The following is a 19,794-nucleotide window of genomic DNA, read 5'->3' as shown; positions in this document are numbered from 1 at the left end:
TGATTTTATTTACTATTTTCCAGATAGCAGAGTATAAATAACTGTCTTTCATATATCCATTATGTAGCAGTACTAGCTAACTAGGAGTGTTAGATTACTTGTATTGCTAGATTTCTTTTTAAGTTGTTTAGAAACGTATAATGGTTCTTAACTAATATTTACACTGATTATATTTTTTTCCATTATCTACAAGGAAAATTCTGCCCCCCTAATTCTGTAGTATTAATTATTGCCTAAAACACAGTTGAAAAACGGAAGTTTTTCTCTTCCTATACCTTCAATTTCCTGCTTCCTCATCAGTCTATAAAGGGCCCTCTGCAGTTTACATTTGTCCTTCTAAACTCCTTCTCAAGATTTTTTTTTTTTTTCCAAAAGGTTTAAAAAAATCAAAAGGTGCCACAGCAGTAGGCTGTGTTGGAAGCCAAAAGGAGAGTGCCAAGCAATGTCTTGGTCTTTGGAAAGGAAAGTAGGTGAAGATTTAAAGGAAATCTTTAATGTTCTTTTCCACTGGGAACTGTTTGGTCTGTGAATTATGCTGTGAACAGTGCTCCTCAGATTTGAGTATAAAATACATTCTTCATCAGTCTTTACTTCTATAGTTCTTAGTTTAAGAGAAAGGCTATCAAAGCTTAGGGCAACCTGAAATCCAATTTAATTGCAACACTTGATCAGAGCAAGGGAAAAAACGCATACCAAAATTAGCTGAAACCTGTGGATTTTTGTCTGTGATAAAGAAAGACAAGAGAGAAGAAACTTCAGAGCACGAGACCTTGAGTCCTGCACATAGTATTGCATTTCAGTATGAGAAAGAATCATATACAGGACTGGTGTGACCTACATTCCACATCTCAGTGATATTCACAGCAGAGATCGGGTAATTCAGAGTGTTAGGTGATTGCTTACTTCCATCCATGTGAAGAACAGTCTAGCATTTATGACCTGTCAATTTACGAAGGCATCCTCAGATGAATCCTCTCTCTGGAACAAGAGCAGGATACCAAAAATCTTGTCATAAGAAGAGACTTCTTGTCATGGAAATTAAATAGAGAGATAAGAGAGAGAAAAAATCTGTCTCATGTAAGATATCTAGGCCAATGACTGAAAGGAGTATACATGGAAAAACTTTGTTAAAAGAGTTTTTTTGTTTGTTTGTTTGTTTGTTTGTTTGTTTGTTTGTTTGTTTTGTCAGGAAGAATTCCGTAGCCACTGAATTGCATCTTTCTGGCATCAGGAATAATGACCTGTAAGAAAACTCCCTGTGTTGTACAATTACAAGTCTAAACCTGAACAAAGCCATGGCTTTTTTCTTTGACATAAAACAGCCATGCTTCTGAAAACAGCCTTTACACTTTTGTTTCACATAAGAAATGTGGTTAAAGCTCACAGGTATTTAAGTCCTTACATATAAAATACACATCCGTTCTCAAATTGTCACATACAATGCATTGCATTGCCTGTGTTATACACCTTTGTTCCAGAAATAAAAAATGTCAGCTTCACTTCAAAATTAAATTTTTATTCCTTAGTAACTAACATATTTAACCATCATCCAGAACAAACATGCTCAATGCTTAAAAACATCTTTTCATTTTAAATAAAAAGGTGGATTAAGGTTAATTGGAGTTTTATCAACTAAATACTATCTGAACACAGGAACTGAATACCTGCCTTCCTTCAGCAGTTTTTGCTTTAAGTTAGATATCCTTTAAAATAAGTCACACATCTCAAATCCCTCTGCCTTATTTTTCAGGCATTTCCAAAGACTTAAGTCCAACTATTCTGAGCCCACACTACTGAATTAGAGAGCAACATAGACAATAATATTTGAGTAGCACCTTATAGCTTTATCAAAACCATTCATAAAGTAAATAGAAAACATATACTTACACTATAAATATTAATTATCGTTAATTCTAATTTTTTTTGCATTCAAGAAATCAAATACAGTTTATTATGAGTAATAATTGCATGATAAATATGATCTCTATGGACAAAAAGATGAAATTCTTACATGCTGGATTTTTTTTTTATTGTAGTTCTGTTATATTATCAAATTAAAAGTGTTTTTATACATGTGTTTTTATACATGGGATGTTATGCTACTGTATTCTTCATTTTTAAAGTGTCCTGACAGCTTTGAATAAACTTTTGTGTGTGTGTGTGTATGTGTCGTATTCCTCTTATTTAAATAAAAAATGTGGTACATTTAATTCTTTCCCACAACTTCTTTCAGGCTTCCCAAGTAATCATTTTCCAATCAAAAATGTTTCATCAAAAGTTGGTGATTAGACCTTGATTAGATTTATTAACAACAACGAACAAATCATTATGTACATCTCGTAGTCCATAAGGACTTAAAAAATAATTTATACTCCAACCTGACCTGGAAAAATACTTCATTTTTAAATTAGCTCTTAAATATATATATATATATATAATTTATATAAGATTTAAAAATCTATATTATATATATATCATATATATATATACGTTTGTAACAGAAGAGGCCATTTTTCTTTGTTTTATTTTTTTCCGTCTTGTCTTTCTTTCTACATTAAATTTTATTTGAAGTAAATGAAATGAGAAATAAGTGAAAGAAAGCTTTCACATAGGAATATAAATAAACTACAAGCCCAGATCACAGCATTGCTTGTGAGTTTTAAAGAACTTTACAGAGGTTTTAGAAACAGATAAAACAATGCATTGAAGTTTCTAATCATTTTCCAATGACAGAGTTATGCCAAGTCTTTGGGACCATGAGTTCAACACTATGAAGCATGTTGAAAATACAACTTCTGTTGTTAATGCTCTGTACTTTAGCTAACAGCGTAAAAGACTTCTTGAAACTGTTATTAAAGTATTCCTTCAACCACAGGGATATGACTAAGCAAATATATTTTGCATGTTCAAAAATGCAGATAAAAAAAAATTCAACATTGTAGAGCAAGTGTAAATGAAGTCAGAAATGTTTTGGTTCATACTGCTTTTCATCCCCACTTAGTGGATGCACTATAACTCAGGGAAAACATGCATGTGGAAAAGAATACCATGTTTGGTAAAATACTAGTCGCTCATTTCTTTCCAAACCAAGTTATTTTCTACAAAAGTGATTTTTTGGTCAGAGAATACCATAGGTCCTACAAAATTTCATATAATGAAATAACAGGAAGAACATCTGAATTTTTCAAAACTGTAAGATTTTGTGGAAGGTCATTTTTTTCCAGACAAGGTTGTTAGGCTGTCTTTTTTGTCTCTGGAATGCCTGTAGAACTTCCAGGCTTTTTTTTTTTTTTAAATTCTATTTTTATTTTATTTTATTTATTTATTTCCCAGCAGCTTTTTCACCAGCTTAGGATATAATTAAAAAATAATAATAAAAAAATAATAATACAAGGAATGGAATAAGCTTTTTCTCCAGATGGCATTGAAATTAATTTGAAATTAACTAAAGTTACATTTGATGAAATGCTGGGTGCCTTTGAGGCTGGTCCAAAGACCAATACAGTGGCCAGAAAGCTGCTTCTCTTGGAACAGTCTTGGCTGAGCAGATCTGAAAATGGATCTTTCTGTGTAGTTTTGTTCTCTCTACTTCTGCATTTTGAAGATTGCTTTTCAAAACATTTTATAAATCACTCATATATATATACTAGTGAAGTCTCCACTGGTATTGTTATAAAACTGGAGAGAAAGCTATCCTTGCTGAACATCTTCTCTGTACCAAGCACTGTTTTTAATTTTCTTTAATTGATAAAAAAAAATAAAACTGTTTCATTACAATGTATTTTAAATTAATAATATATTCTAGAATTCCATACCAGTAAAAAATTAGGCACCATATGTAATTTATTCAATATAATTTTCCAAAAGCAGCTTCAGTTTTCCGATTGCTAAGTGGCATTTTCACAAATTGAGTTAGGCACCACCTTGTAAAAATATTTGGCATAAAATGGATTTAGGAAAAAGTTGTAAATTAAATTCTTGCCTTTAGCCCTTTGAGCTCGTCTGGAACTTGACAAAGATTTACTTACTTTTTGGTTTAAGTGGGTATAAATAAATAAGATGTGAAATGATAGCATTTCCAACACATGGGATATCCTCTTACAACTCTACAGCTGTATATGGTTTACTATCCTAGCTATTGTATCTGCAAGATCCAGTATCTTTTTATTTACCACCTTCTATCTGTTGTTAATAGATGCTGCTTCAGTAAGATTTCATAGTCTCAAGTTTACATTTTTTTGGAAAATACAAACACAGTGAATTAAATGGGAAATAAAACTAAAGAGACTTATCAGAAGTATCTTTTTGTTATGGATGACACCTGACCCTAACAAAATAAATGAAAAATTGCAGTTGGCTTCAATGGTACTGGAATTTCAAACTGGAAGTAGAATCATGAATAATACAGCTTTCTAAATCTTCCAGGAAAATCTCCTAAACCAACTGTATCATTTGCCCTAGATCCAGAGCTGACAATTCAGCCTGAAATCATTGTATTTAATTTTAATTAATTTTATTATTTTTTAAGCAAACAAGTACACGAAAGTGGGAGATTATTCATTTTATGTGACAAGCTTGAATGGCACGTGCAGAGCTGCCTTCATGCAGCATCTGTGAGTTAGTGGTATATGGTTCTTTTATTATAACTAACCATTCTGACAAACTCTGCCCAGTATGACTTTTCTTTGTCTCCCTGTTCTATTGCCCGCTCTGTACCAGTGCCTATGTTGACACCAAGACAAACAACTCAGCCTAGCAAAAAGTATGTCCACTCACTCTGTTACTCATTATAACTCAGGAATCATGTAGGTTTGATGTTATGTAGTTGCTGTATCATATCTTGGAAAAATGACATGGTAGGTCCAACTTTCCTAGTAGACATAATTTATGTGCTAAAATCACCACCTTATAAGCAAGTAATAGTTTCTCTAAATGAAATTGGCAATTTCAAATAGAAAAAAACATTACTAAATTGGCTGAACAATTTGCATTCTCATGTCATCGTTGCAGGTGGTTCTTCCAGGTCTTGCTTGAGGTACATTGGAAAGGCAGCCAGAAATGTTCCTTCTCATGTGCCTTTAGATGAATCAGGATTAAATGTCCTTGTTTGCCTGTCTTGCACTTTATCCACCAAATACACAGCTAAATTCTGCACAAGCAAGTGTTATGCAGGTACTAGCAAATTAATTTTATATTTCAACATTTTTATTTTATTTGGCATGGATTTTGGTTTGAAGGTCTTATTTCCCAAGGACAGTAGATTGAGATAACCTCACTCTGGAAAGAAAAATTCAATTAGAAATAATTTAAACAAAGTAAGATAAAATAATAAATAAGTACAAAATTAAAGTCTGATCCTGAAGCTTTAGCTAGATTTAGAGCTATGTGGGATTTAGAGCTATATGAATAGAATTTAAACTCTCATTGTATGGCAGTTTCAAATATTACTGGAGTGTTTGTAATGAAGAAAAATTTGTTTGTTTCTTTGGTTTTTAAGAAAATATTTTCATTAATTCTGGACAGAGGCCTTAAATCAATAATAAAAGAGTTTTTTTTGATGAAGTAGTGGAATAAAATCAATCTTTTAAAAGCCCCCCCCCCCCCCCCCCAAAAAAAAAAAAAAAAATCAGAATGTCCATTCTGAAATGCTGGATGTTTTACTTGACTTTTTCTTCCTCTCTTGATGGTAATTACTTTCAACAAAATTTGTACTCACATGTGAAACATTACAGATTTTATAAAGAACACATTTCAATAGACAAACAAAACAAAAAACAACAACAACAAAAAAACAGACTGTTGAAAGAATTGTCATCAGTTTTGTTTTGGATTACAATGTAACAAACTAGTATGATAGCATTTTAGTGAAGAATGCATTCTAGTTAATATATTCCTAGTGAACTATTTTTATTCCATGAAATCAGAATTTAGCAAAATAAAAAAGTTCCCATGGAAAATTTTCAAACATTTTGAGCTTCAGAGTTGAAAAATGAATGCACGGGCAAACATCACAATCTTTCTCTCTCTCTCTCTTTTTTTTTTTTTTTTCTATTTCATGCAAAAATCATAGCTAACAAATTGCAAAATGAAACAAAGATAAAATGTTTAACCAAATAAATATTTTATGAAGATAGTGACTCAGTAATTAAAAATGGCTATTTTCTAGGTTACCTGCCTGTATTTCTTGTAAGTAATGAAATAGACTAAAGGGAAATTGGCTGCTTGAGAATTAAATAAGGTTCAGGCTACCATTTAATATCATCACACAGACTATGGAGCAGCATTCTTTCTCAGAATTGATGTAGTCAAAAAAACAGATGTGGCCTGGATTATTATCCACATAAATCATGTAAATTCAAACTGTTGTTTTTTGCTGTTTTGCTCTTTTGGTTATGCCAATAAAACTAACACTAACATCAACTTGCTAATATACTCCTAAGGAACTGACAGTGAAGTACTGAATATTGTGTTTCTGGCCATTTTTCCCGACATAAGGGTAACTAAGAAAGACAGAGAGGCAGACAGAGAGGCAGACAGAGAGACAGACAGAGAGACAGACAGAGAGACAGAGAGACAGAGAGACAGAGAGAAAGAAAGAAAGAAAGAAAGAAAGAAAGAAAGAAAGAAAGAAAGAAAGAAAGAAAGAAAGAAAGAAAGAAAGAAAGAAAGAATCTGCAAGCCTCTACGAAACTAGTATTTAAAAAAAACATTTTTTTTTTAATGTCTTCACTGATTTTTTGCATACTGTTTTCTTGTGTTCTGTGTTGGAGGCCTTTTTGTTTTGTTTTCAATAGAAAGCTTTTGCACACCAGACTGCATTCTTTCCACCCTGCTGCAGCTCTAATTTATGTTCATTAAGGGAAAAAAAAAAAAAAGAATGAAAGAAAAGGGTAGGGGAGGAGAGAGATATGAAAGAAATGGGGCTTTTACTTCTTTGGAGAATTTAAGGCTTTCTGTTATACTTACATTGGTTAATAAAATATTTATTTGGAAAATGAAATCCAGGAATTCAGTTTCATGGAAACAGTTTTAAACTAACATGTTATTCAGCAATCACACCAATTACGCAAGAGTTACAGAAAAGAATCTCTTACGTATGAAGGAACAAGTAATAGCTAATAGATGCTTACAAAATATGAAGGTGAGGTACATCATGAATATATATTTTTTTCTACTTCAGCAAAAAACAATTATATCTACTTTCTCTTCATAGCTTTTGTAAGTCCCAAAGATGTCAACTGGATTCATTTGTTTATATTGGACATTGCAAACAGACCAATGTTTGTTATATGTGTCTGTTTTTTTGAATATGTTTCATGTGTATGTGTCTATAAAACTCTACAGCTTATTTACTCTTTATTGCTCCCTATTTGCCATAGAAACATTTTCTCATTTGAAAATGAACCAAAGACGCAATACTCACATCTACATATTGATTAGGATTAGGCAAATGCTTAGAGTTCCATTTTAATAAGTCATCTAATAGTAAGGCCCTATGTATAGGACTTCTTATAAAATTTTGATCCTAAATGGAATAAATTAATATATAATCATCTCATGTTGTGGGCGATGGAAAATTTACAAATTCAAGACTTCTACTTAGATTGGCATTGTTGTGAACTGCACAGAAAATAATCTCTTTTGGTTTTGCATTTGACGCAGAATAAACCTAATGTCTGGAACACAAGCTTTCTGATGAACCATTTCTGAAATTTAGAAGTGATAAGGTATGAGGTTTCAGACAGCAACTATAGCTCATTTCTTTGAGTTGGCTTCCTCAACTAACGTCTAGACACATAAAAGGAGACAGCTATTGAAATGCTGAGCACTGCACTGATTAACTTTTAAATGACTTGCTGCCTAGCTTGAGATGTATAAACAGACTACAATGAATGGAGACAATAACAAGTAAAATCCAAATCCATGGGAGCCAGATTGTTGAGCAGGGAGTTGCTTAAAAATACCTAGTAGCAAATGGTGAGGATCAGTGACTGGCTAAGGCCCTTTCAGAAAGTGACATCAGGACCAGCAATTAAGAGTTATGCATGATGGAGTTCATAGTCCCAGTTTTTATAGTGGTTGAAGTAAAGGTGACCTGTGTACTGTTTGTCACCATCTCTGAAATGGCTTCAGTTTCAAAGATCTTCCATGTCTACTGATTGGCAGAGACTCCAGACATAGATGTTATGGTATTTTCTGGACCTGAGAGGAGTGTTAGTGCCTTCTTAATATTTAAGAATTACATCCCATGTAAAGGAATGACTGAATATTGGACATTATTCTTATCAGATGAATGCTCTAACTGTGAAATTATTGCCTTATTTCTACTCCATCACTGCCACAGTGAATATTTAAAAATGAACAAAATTAAGAAGAGGAGTTGAGATAGTGTCTTGAATATATATTAGTCATAGAATTGTAGAATCATTAGGGTTGGAAAAGACCTCCAAGATCATCTGGTCCAACCATCCCCCTACCACCAATATCACCCACTAAACCATGTCCCTAAGCACCACATCCAACCTTTCCTTGAACACCCCCGAGGGATAGGGACTCCACCACTTCTCTGGGCAACCCATTCCAATACCTGACTACTCTTTCTGAGAAGAAATGTCTCCAAGTTTCTAACCTAAACCTCCCCTGGTGCAACTTGAGGTGATTCCCTCTAGTCATATTGCTAGTTATCTGTGAGAAGAGGCTGACCCCCATCTTCCCACACCTTCCTTTCAGGTAGTTGTAGAGAGCAATAAGTAAAGGACGGAGATTATTATTTTATGTATGTGTATGAGTACAGTCACAGACATGCATACATTGCCATGAAAAGACATACACATTTGCACATACAGATATTTGTGCCTGTAGAATATATATTTTTCCTTCTTGTACTGCATGGAATTACATAGTTCTGTAGGAGAAAAACAAAACAGAATAAAGCTTTTTTTTTTGTTTTGTTTGTTTTGTTTTGTTTTAAGATGAGCCTTCTAGTCAGAAGTCAGAAAGTCCAAGAGTACTCCTCCTTCCTGAGCTCCTTCTACATTTATGACTGATAGGACCAATATACCTAGTGACCTCGCTGGAACAAAAGTTTTCTTGACACAGCTTTTTGAAAAGTTTGTTTTAACATTTCAAATATAATGCATTTCTTTCTAGGCAGAAAGGCAGGGGCTCTGCTGAAAAAATCCAATAAAGGACTACAGAGAACCTCCTAAATTTATTATCCCCAAAACTTTGGTCTTCCACCTCAGGACAATGGAAGGAATTAAGATCTTACTGAAAAGTCTTACAGAAAAAATAATAACAAAGATTCAGAATGTTTAACTGAAAAAAATCTTTTCTTCTAAGCAGGTTAATTTTCATATCATCCTTGTCATGTAAGAAAAATCACTGTCTACATTTTACAGATTGAGAGGGGTTATAGCACACATTTTCCAAAATGATCCCTTGAAAAAATCCAGACTCTCTTTCTGGATGTCCAAAACGTTTTGAAAATTAAATTAAGAAATATTTGAGAATTTGACATAATATGTCTCCCAGAATCGTAGTTAAAGATTTAGAAGTAAAAAGAGTTTAGAATTCAATAATGTATGAGTTTAAGGACAGCTGCTATAAATTGACCTTATCTCTTACAGAACCACAGAACCACAGAATGGCTGAGGTTGGAAGGGACCTCTGAAGACCATCTAGTCCTACCCCCCTGCCAAGCAGGATCACCTAGAGCACACTGTGCAGGATGGCATCCAGGTGGGTTTTGAATATCTCCAGAGAAGGAAACTCCACAACCTCTCTGGGTAACTTGTTCCAGTGCTCTGTCACCCTCACAGTAAAGAAGTGCCCTCTCATATTCAGCCAGAACTTTCTGTGCTTCAGTTTGTGCCCATTGCCTCTCATCCGCTCACTGGGCACAATGGAAAAGAGACTGGCTCCATCCTCTTGACACCCTCCCCTCAGATATTCATACACATCGATGAGATCTCCCCTCAGTCTTTTCTTTTCCAGGCTAAACAGGCCCAGTTCTCTCAGCCTGTCCTTGTAAGACAGGTGCTCCAGTCCTCTAATCATCTTCGTAGCCCTCCTCTGGACTCTCTCCAGCAGTTCTATGTCCCTCTTGTACTGGGGAGCCCAGAACTGGACACAGTTCTCCAGGTGTGGCCTCACCAGGGCTGAGTAGAGGGGGAAGATCAGCTCCCTTGACCTGCTGGCAATGCTCTTCCGAATGCAGCCCAGGATACCATTGGCCTTGGCCACAAGGTCACATTGCTGACTTGTGGTCAGCCTGCTGTCCACCAGGACTCCCAGGTCCCTCTCTGCAGAGTTGCTCTCCAGCAGGTCACCCCGCAGCCTGTACTGGTGCTTGAGGATATTCCTCCCGAGGTGCAGGACCCTGCACTTGCCCTTGTTGAACTTCATGATGTTCCTCTTGGCCCAACCCTCCAGCCTGTTGAGGTCCCTCTGAATGGCAGCACAGCCTTCTGGGGTACCAGCCGCTTCTCCCATCTTTGTGTTGTCAGCAAACTTTCTGAGGGTGCACTCGGTTCCATCGTCTAGGTCATTGATGAATACGTTGAAAAACACTGGACACAGTACTGACGCCTGTAGATCACCGCTAGCTACAGGCCTCCAACTAGACTCTGCCCCACTAAGCACAACACTGAACTCTGCCATTCAGCCAGTTGTCAATCCACTTCACTGTCTACTCATCTCTGAGGTCTCTTGTAATACAGTATTAGAGACAGAAACAGATTAAACTTTTGGATGAAGAAAAAATGCATGAATTTTCTGATTTAAAAAGAAACCAGCCAGTGACACATTAGAAAGCTGTGTAGTCTGAAGTCAAAGAACAATTGAAGAGTCTAAAAGGGTCTGCAATCTAAAAATTGTTGTTATGGAGAGGTTGTAAATGTGCTAGTATTGCACCATATATACATACGCCAATGAAGGGAAAAAATGGTGGCCATCATTGGAAAAGAAAAAAGAACAATACAAATGTAATACTCTAAGTACCTTTAGAATTCACATTCTTATTATTCCTGCATTTTCTAAAGCTTGATGAAATCAAGATTTATATTTGAGAAGACACTGTATCAAAAGATGTGACATTCCTTTGTGGCAAACAAAGGAAATGAATATCTCTTGTTTATCCTGTGTTTTCTCAGACTCCATATTTTCAGTAATATGAAAATAATCATTATCATACGGCTCACTGCTGAAGCCAAAACATGTACTTCCTAAATTTAGTTTGGCTGGAGGATCCAGAGGGAGTAATGATAGACACAGAGTTCTGTTCATACTGCTTTCATGCCTTCCTAGTCCTTTTATTAAACTCCCTGAATACAGTACATTAGCTTTTGCACAGAACTCTGAAAGACTAACTTGCACGCCTCTTACTTTTTGGTATTCCCTCACCAAATTTCAATTAAAAAATTATTCTTTTCTTTCTTTCTTTCTTTTTCTTTCTTTCTTTCTTTCTTTCTTTCTTTCTTTCTTTCTTTCTTTCTTTCTTTCTTTCTTTCTTTCTTTCTTTCTTTCTTTCTTTCTTTCTTTCTTTCTCTTTCTCTTTCTTTCTTTCTTTCTTTCTTTTTTCTTCCTTCCTTCCTTCCTTCCTTCCTTCCTTCCTTCCTTCCTTCCTTCCTTCCTTCCTTCCTTCCTTCCTTCCTTCCTTCCTTCCTTCCTTCCTTCCTTCCTTCCTTCCTTCCTTCCTTCCTTCCTTCCTTCCTTTTCTTTTTCTTTTCTTTTTTCTTTTTCTTTTTCTTTTTCTTTTCCTTTTCCTTTTCCTTTTCCTTTTCCTTTTCCTTTTCCTTTTCCTTTTCCTTTTCCTTTTCCTTTTCCTTTTCCTTTTCCTTTTCCTTTTCCTTTTCCTTTTCCTTTTCCTTTTCCTTCTTCTTCTTCTTCTTCTTCTTCTTCTTCTTCTTCTTCTTCTTCTTCTTCTTCTTCTTCTTCTTCTTCTTCTTCTTCTTCTTCTTTTTTTTTCTTCTTTTTCTTCTTCTTCTTCTTCTTCTTTTCTTCTTTCTTCTTCTTCTTCTTCTTCTTCTGCTCCTCCTCCTCCTCCTCCTCGTCTTGGAGAATGTGTGGTGGTTTTACCATGCTAGGGAGCTGAACACCACAACCACTCTCTCACTCCCCCTCCTTAGATGAGGAGGGAAAGAAGTAAAGGAAAGAACAACTCACAGACTGAAATAAGGATAATTTAATTAAAGGAAAAAAATAATTATTAAGGAAAAATTATTATTAATTAAACAATTTAACTAAAGGGAAAAAAAGGAAAGGGGAAAAGGGAGGGGGAAAGGGAAAAAACAAAACAAAACAAGTAAAGGCTGTGTGGAAGTGCAGAGGAAAGAAATTATTCTCTACTTCCCACAAATGAGCAATGATTGACCACGTCCTTGAAGCAGGGCCTCAACGCACGTAACCGGTGTTTGGGAGGACAGACGTTTCCGCAATGAGAGCCCACCCCTCCCCTCTTCTTCCTTTTTCCACCTTTTATTGCTGAGTGTGACATCATATGGTATGGAATATCCCTTTGGTTGGTTTAGGTCAGCTGTCCTGGTGATGTTCCTTTCTCACTTTTTTGCCCACCTCCTAGGAGGGTTAGAGAGAGTCCTGATGCTGTGCCAGCACTGCTCAGCAGCAGACACAACGCTGGTGTGATACCACTGCTGTTCTAGCTACAAGTGCAGAGCACAGCACTGTATGGGCTTCTGCAGGGAAAGTTAACATCCCAGCCAGACCCAGTACACAACAAGAAAACAGAACTTTAAGAAAAAAAAAAAAAAAAAAAGAGGAAAACTCAGGGTTTAAATTATCAATTTTCTTCTTCTTGAAATGAATAAAGTAAAATTACTGGGATGTGCATTAAAATAAATATTAAATGTGTACTCACATACACATATGGGGTACTGTGAAATCAGTAAGCTATTACTCTTACTGCAATTGTGTGATATTCTTGAAAAGTAAATAATAATTTGCTAAAAATGCCATCCTAGGGAAAAATGAGACTTTCTTCTACTTCCAGAGTGAATGTCACCCTACCCAGTTGCAGAACGTTTTCTCAGGACACATCAGTGTGTTACCATAATTATATCAGCACATGACATGACAGGAAGAGCCATGCAGGGAGACAAAGGTTTCAGCTGCATTCCCTAACAGAGAAAAGGTAAGTAGGGGTGACAGCTGTAGCAGCAGTAGGCTTCACAAATCCCTTAAGCAGTTCAGGAGGGAAATAAGGTGTCTTGTATAGATGACTTGTTTCTAGCGGTATTTGTTTATTTGTTTGTTTTCTGGAAAAGCTCTGTACAGTGTCTCATGAGCATGCCACGAAGAGACAGCTGCTGTCTCCATTATGATTACTTTTTGTCATTCTTGCTGTTCTTAATTTAGTTCTTACTGAAGAAAACTGACAGTTTGATTTCACTTGACTTTTAAATGAAAAGCTTGTCCAATGTACCCCCCAGGAGATACAGTTTAATGAATCTGAAGATCTGGAATTCCCTGGTCTTTGTTGTCATGAGTATTTCATGTCTAATTTGTAGAATTGGGCTATAAAGAAAGCAAAATAAACAAAAGACAATGAAGTATGATTTCAGAGACACTTCTGATTCATTCCCACTCCGGGTAAAACTATGGCCATAGAAGCCTTCTCTCTATATGGAATAAGCATTAATGAAAGCAAGCAAAAGGGAATTAGCACATTCTTATGGGAATCAATCACAATGTTTTCACTGATTTGAGTGGGAGTGTGATCTTAACTTGTTAGTCAAGTGTGCTATTCAGGATAAAGATATAAACTGAAGTAGGAGAGTTTCAGGCAGAGTATGTAGAGAAGCTATTCTCCCATAAGGACAGTGAGGTAGTGAAGCAAGCTGTACTGACAGGCTGTGCTGTCTCTGTCCTTGGAGGATTTCAAGCCCCAGCTGGATCAGGCAACTTGGTCTGACTCTAGAGATGGTGCTGCTTTGGGCAGGGGCTTGGACTGGAGACATCCTGAGGTGTCTCTCTGCCTGAATGGTTCTGTGATCCTGGCCAGGTTGGATCAATGGGCAGATGCGAATGGGATAAGGTTCAACATGGCTAAGTGTCAGGTCCTGCACTTTGGTCACAACAAACCCATGCAGCACTACAGGTTTGAGGCAGAAAGGCTGGGAAGCTATGAAGAGGAAAAGGATCTGGGGGTGTTGGTTAATGCTCACCTGAACATGAGCCAGCAGTATGCCCAGGTGGCCAAGAAGGCCAACGGCATCATGTCTTGTATCGGGAATAGTGTAGCCAGCAGGACCAAGGAGGTGATCATACCCTGTACTGTGCTCTGGTGAGGCCACACCTCAAATACTGTGTTCAGTTTTTGGGCCCCTCAGTGCAAGAAGGACATCGAGGCTCTGGAACATTTCCAGAGAAGAGCTGCGAAGCTGGTGAAGGATCTGGAACAAAAGTCCTATAAGGAGCAGCTGAGAGAAGTGGGGTTGTTTAGTCTGGAGAAGAGGAGGTTCAGGGGAGACTTTATTGCTCTCTACAGCTACCTGAAAGGAAGGTGTGGAAAGCTGGGGGTCTGCCTCTTCTCGCAGATAACTGGCGTTAGGACTAGAGGGAATGGCCTCAAGTTGCACCAGGGGAAGTTTAGGTTAGAAACTTGGAGACATTTCTCCTCAGAAAGTGTGGTTAGGCATTGGAACGGGTTCCCCAGGGAGGTGGTGGAGTTCCCATCCCTGGGGGTGTTTAAGGAAAGGCTGGACATGGTGCTTAGGGACATGGTTTAGTGGGTGATATTGGTGGCAGGGGGATGGTTGGATTAGATGATTATAGAGGTCTTTTCCACCCTTATGTTTCTATGAAATTACCTAGACCAGTTTGGTAAGATAGGGTCAGTCTCAAAAAGGGTTTTGAGGTATAGGTACAAAGTTCTTGAGAAGAAAAGTATAATAAAACATTAGAGGTATTTTGTTGGTTAGCATTAATACTATAGGAACGCCTGAAAGTTACAGCTGGTCCCTTTGTATTCACTTACTTGCTCATTTTCCCACTTTTTTTTTTTTTTTGCATTTGCTTTTATTTTATTTCAGATGATGCTTGCATTATGCTCTGGGGATTGCTCGCACAGACCAGACGCAGTCTGCCAGTAAAACCAGTTCCTAGCAGTCTATAGCAGGTACTGACTGTCAACTGTTCTTTAGTCTCACTTAGGTCTGCTTGCCATTGCAGCTTCCTCATCTACTGCCATTTGAAGGAGGTATTTACCTTCCCATCTACAGCAGCCACTGAATCTTCTCTGTGCTTCCCAGGCAAAAAGTTTTACTGTTGCTTGTAAAATGCCTTAAAACATTATCATCCTTGTTGAACATGCTTACTGACAATTCCACGTGACATTGTTTAGTTCTTATTGAAGCCTTGTTATCACAGTCTATACACCATAATGTTGGCTTATACCTATCACTAGGAGCATTGCTTTTCTTGAGCACTGAGGTGGAAATAAGATAATTTTCCTATTCGTCTAATTGCTTTACTGTCTTGGGATGCCTATATGCTAATTTCAGGTACAGAGGGAAGAAAGGATTAAAAAAAAAAGAGAGGAAATCCCAATTTATTGTTTTTCTGAATAATAGAATTGTATTTTATGAAAAAAAATATATATGTATTCAAAAATTATTTCATTATTTCTAGATCAGTGAGAAGGTCTGTAATAAGATCAGACATGGGATCAGCTCATGACAGAACTGGGATAGTAGCTTTAGTCCAAGAGATCATCCAATGTCTGGTGCACCACAGAAGCCATAAGTAATAAATACTTGGTTTCATAATACCCAAGTGAGTACCAGACAACATATTTCAGATCTGCATTTTCTAGCCAATCTTATTAGAGTAAGCTCCTCTTGGCTTTTGCTTTGATCTCATTCAGAGTCCGATAACCCACTTCTCCTGATAAACCATAATTCATCTGAATCCTTTTTATCCTTAATATAGACTCAATTTTGATGTGTGTGTGTTTTATTTGTTTGTTTGTTTGGTTTATTTTGTTTCTCCTGAGATTAACATAATGCTGCACAACAGTCCAACTGCATTCCTGATACTCTGGAAAACAGCATAAACAACCAGCCTATGTCATTGTCATACCAACCTTGTACATCTTGTGCTCTAACATTTTTCCATGGTAAGTTTCATTAATAAGCATGGTTTGTCTAGATTTATAAGTGTGACTCTTGTTATTGATGAACTGGTCAAGCTTGTATTAAAAACCTCATTGACAGTTCTCTTGCTAGAGGAACAGGTCTCTACATGTCAAGCCTGCTACATTATTTGGCTTCAAAGAAAACTCATCTATTGGGTCGTTACTGGCATGAAATAAATAAAATCAAAACCAAATCAAAATGATAGAAATGTTAACTCACTTAAACAATAAAAATAGTTGTACTGGGAAAGTCAAAAACGACACAAACGCGCATTGAATCCATATGGCCACTGGGTGTCATTGTTTACTCCACCATGTAATATCTCTGTAAATAAGAGCTGCAGTTGGATATAGTTAAGTAGGTCTGCTTGGTCATTGTCTGAAATCGGTGATCTGGTCATCATTTGGTTAATCCTAAAGACATTTTTACTTTAACAACAATAATTGCACGTATCTTTTTACTCATTTTGTCTAGTCCAATGTTTCTTATAATTTAAAGGTTTGCTTTTATACAGATGTCCACTACTTATTTTTAGAAAGCAGCAAACAGCTATTTTTATAAGTACATTTCAGTTATTGTGGAAAAGAGTGACACTAGATCAATGATACTGCAATTTAGAGTTCACAGATCAGACACACTAAGATGCTACTGATAGCAACTTTTATTCTCCTTATGGGATTTATCCATCATTTGGAGAAGCAGACCAAGAAAGGTTTATATCTATTAGACCTTGTTACAAGTTATTTTGAAATAAGGTGAGTTACTATTGCAATAGTCTGCCTAGATTTGGAGGTCAACATGATAACATTAATTTTTATTTTTCCATCAACCAATCATGAATAAAATACAACATATTTAGCCTTTCAACCAGTAGTTGCTTTCTGCAACGTCAAAATTTAGTAAGTTTTTTTTGTAAGTTGGTAAGATTTTACTAACTATCCTGAGCATCACATGTTCAACAGCTTTAATAGCAAATGGTTAGGCAGACTAGCTCACAAATTGAAAGGATATTTCAGTCTTCACAGCCACTTAGTCTTTTGTTTTCTCTGCTCAGACAACCAATCTGAGTACCAATAGTTTAGCAGATCAAGTGAGAATAGATTAGAGTATCTAGATTCTTCTGCCTGATGTGTGGTATATTTGTAGTATGAATTGCATGCTGTTCTTCATTAAAGAGTCAACAGTTGCCAACATTCAGTGTTTCATAGCATCTGAAACACACCTCATACATTAACAAATAAATAATTGCTTCAGGTCATTTGCTCAATTTAAATGGCAACTGTTGATTTTTTAAATGGCTGTGAGAATATTTCATAGTTGGTATATGTTGTTCTCAAAAGACAAAGTCTCACAAAATAAGGGATATCCAAAGGCTGAAATAGTTCTGGGTAAAGAGAGCAAAGGAAAAATTAAAAACAGATAGCAAAGTAAAAATTAAATACAATATGTAATGAAAATATTACTCTTACATTTTTTACTTGTTAAACTTACCAGTGCTGAAATATTTTGCCAGTATAGATTAATGCCATTTCTTCACTACACCTAAAGAAAAAGGGATATGATAGACTGTACTGTTTTAAGACATAGACATAAAAGGACAAAGTACAACTTTTTTCTTACCACCAGTTTTACATTCCATCTCCAGGACCACAGTGTCTCTGTTCGAAGGCCAATGGCAAGCTGGCTCAGATGTTGCAAACTCTGTGAAAGCCTCTATATCCAGTGAGAGAGATTAATGAAACTGAGAAAACATGAAAGGAAAGAGCAAGCCAAGGACAAATACATAGCCAAGAAATCCAGCCCAAGATATTCATGTAGCCAAGGATGTGTCTAAGAAAATATTTTTGCCTACTCATTTTCCCATGAAAGTATAGATAAATCTGTATAGACAGAAAAACACATTTTTTAATCTGTTCTGAATGATTTCCTTTGCAGAAGTTTTCCTTTAAAGACACCCCAACTATAAAACGCGTCAATTATTTCATCCTCATCTGAGGTGAGAGGTTTTTTTTTTTAAAGCAAATGTATGGTTTATCTTCCTTTCCTCTTTTAATTCTTACATTTATTTTCATGTCTAATGAAATATGAAGTTTGAGAAGAAATGTGGATATATATATATATTAATATATGCTATGTGGAAACAGTTTCCCTCACTTCAGCTGGTTCTTGACACAGTTCTTTAAATCTTTGACCGTACTGCTAGAGGTTGTTCTTTTCAAATATGAATTTCTTAGGAACATTTAATGTTACTATCTTTTTATTGTCAACAGGCATTAGGAGCCCTTTTAGTTTTTTTCTGAATTTGGTCTTTTCACAGTTTTACATTCATGTACTTGGGAATAAAGCATAAAATGAAACCAGATTATATCTTAAAAATACAGGCTTTAACTCCTTCATTGTATCTGTGTTGAATCAGTCTCCAGAGTAGAAACCAAAGGACTGAAAAATATTTGTGAAATGCTGAACCTTCTCTAACGTTTAGATCAAAGTTCTAGATATTTCTGGGAAAAGCTTAAAAAAGAAGCTCTCACTCCTGAGCTCCATTTGGATCTCCTTTCTGCTGCACAGAATCTAGTTCAGAAACACTCTTAGCTATCTCCTCCCTACCTTCTGTACCCCCAGACTAATTATAGATGCTCTTGTCATTTACTCTTAAAGAGCAACTCATCTGAAGACGGTAAATTGCTGTCAGGAGAACTGATACAAGCTTAAGACTGTAAATGAAAGACTGTAGCTTAAGACTGTAAATGAAAATTATATACTTTGGTGACCCAATCTAAAATTTTTACAGAGGACTCACACTCTTAATAAAAGTACCTTATGCACATCATAGGATAAGGAAGGTAAGGAAGTCAGTACTATGAATGATCTTATCTGAAAGGTGACTTTAATAACAATTTTTTTTTAAAGGAAAGCATTTGGATAGTCAAAAATTGACATCCACAAATGCATATACATTAAAAAAAAAAAAAAAGGAAAAAAAAAGCAGATAAAAAGCAGATCAATAGCGGTTGCTATAGTAAACACGAGCACTAAGTTTGTGGAATAGCAATAAATTATGGTCATGATTTTCCAGACCATATCCACATAAAACAAAAACATGATTTAGTATAAATATTGTACTCTTACATTGGTAGCATTATCTCACAGACAAGTAGAATATTTGATTTTTCTTTATCAACTAGGTATGTTCATTCATCTCTGAATTATTGTCTTATCAAATGAAAACAGACCAATTGCTATCAACATCATCTGACCTGGAAAGACCAGGGTGATGGTGCCACTCTTCACCTGCACCAGGGATTCCAAAATGTTGTTTAACAATGAACAAAGGATCCATACAAACACCTTTGCCAAATTCTCAGAGGAATTTTTGTTTTACTCCCAGACATTAAAACAACTGGTAGTAGGCAAATAACAACTGTCATTATTGTTCTTTGTCATCTATGCAATACCTAAAGAATAAAGGTACAATGTACTCTGCATTCTAAACAATCTGCATTCTAACACAACCTAAAGCTTTTGCAGAGTGTTGCACCAACTCCTCTTCATATTGTACTGTTGTACCCTGAGCATAACACATTAAAATAGTTAAATGCTATTTTCTTTATTTTTTCACTCATCAGTTCATTTAAAAGTA

General features: G+C 35.9%; 1 long non-coding RNA gene across 1 annotated transcript; it reads right to left on the bottom strand.

The window, feature by feature from the left end:
* Positions 1-4,886: 4,886 nt before the first annotated feature.
* LOC308188291 lies at positions 4,887-17,833 on the bottom strand. The gene is made up of 3 exons (XR_013945363.1): positions 17,775-17,833; positions 17,646-17,696; positions 4,887-5,277 (listed from the first exon to the last, which is right to left on the bottom strand). It is a non-coding gene; the product is annotated as an uncharacterized lncRNA (long non-coding RNA).
* Positions 17,834-19,794: the final 1,961 nt, after the last annotated feature.

The sequence above is a fragment of the Anser brachyrhynchus genome (assembly GCF_964034855.1).
Source record: "Anser brachyrhynchus genome assembly, chromosome: 1".
In the NCBI taxonomy this organism is placed as follows: Eukaryota; Metazoa; Chordata; class Aves; order Anseriformes; family Anatidae; genus Anser; species Anser brachyrhynchus.
This window is presented reverse-complemented; position numbering and strand designations above follow the sequence as displayed.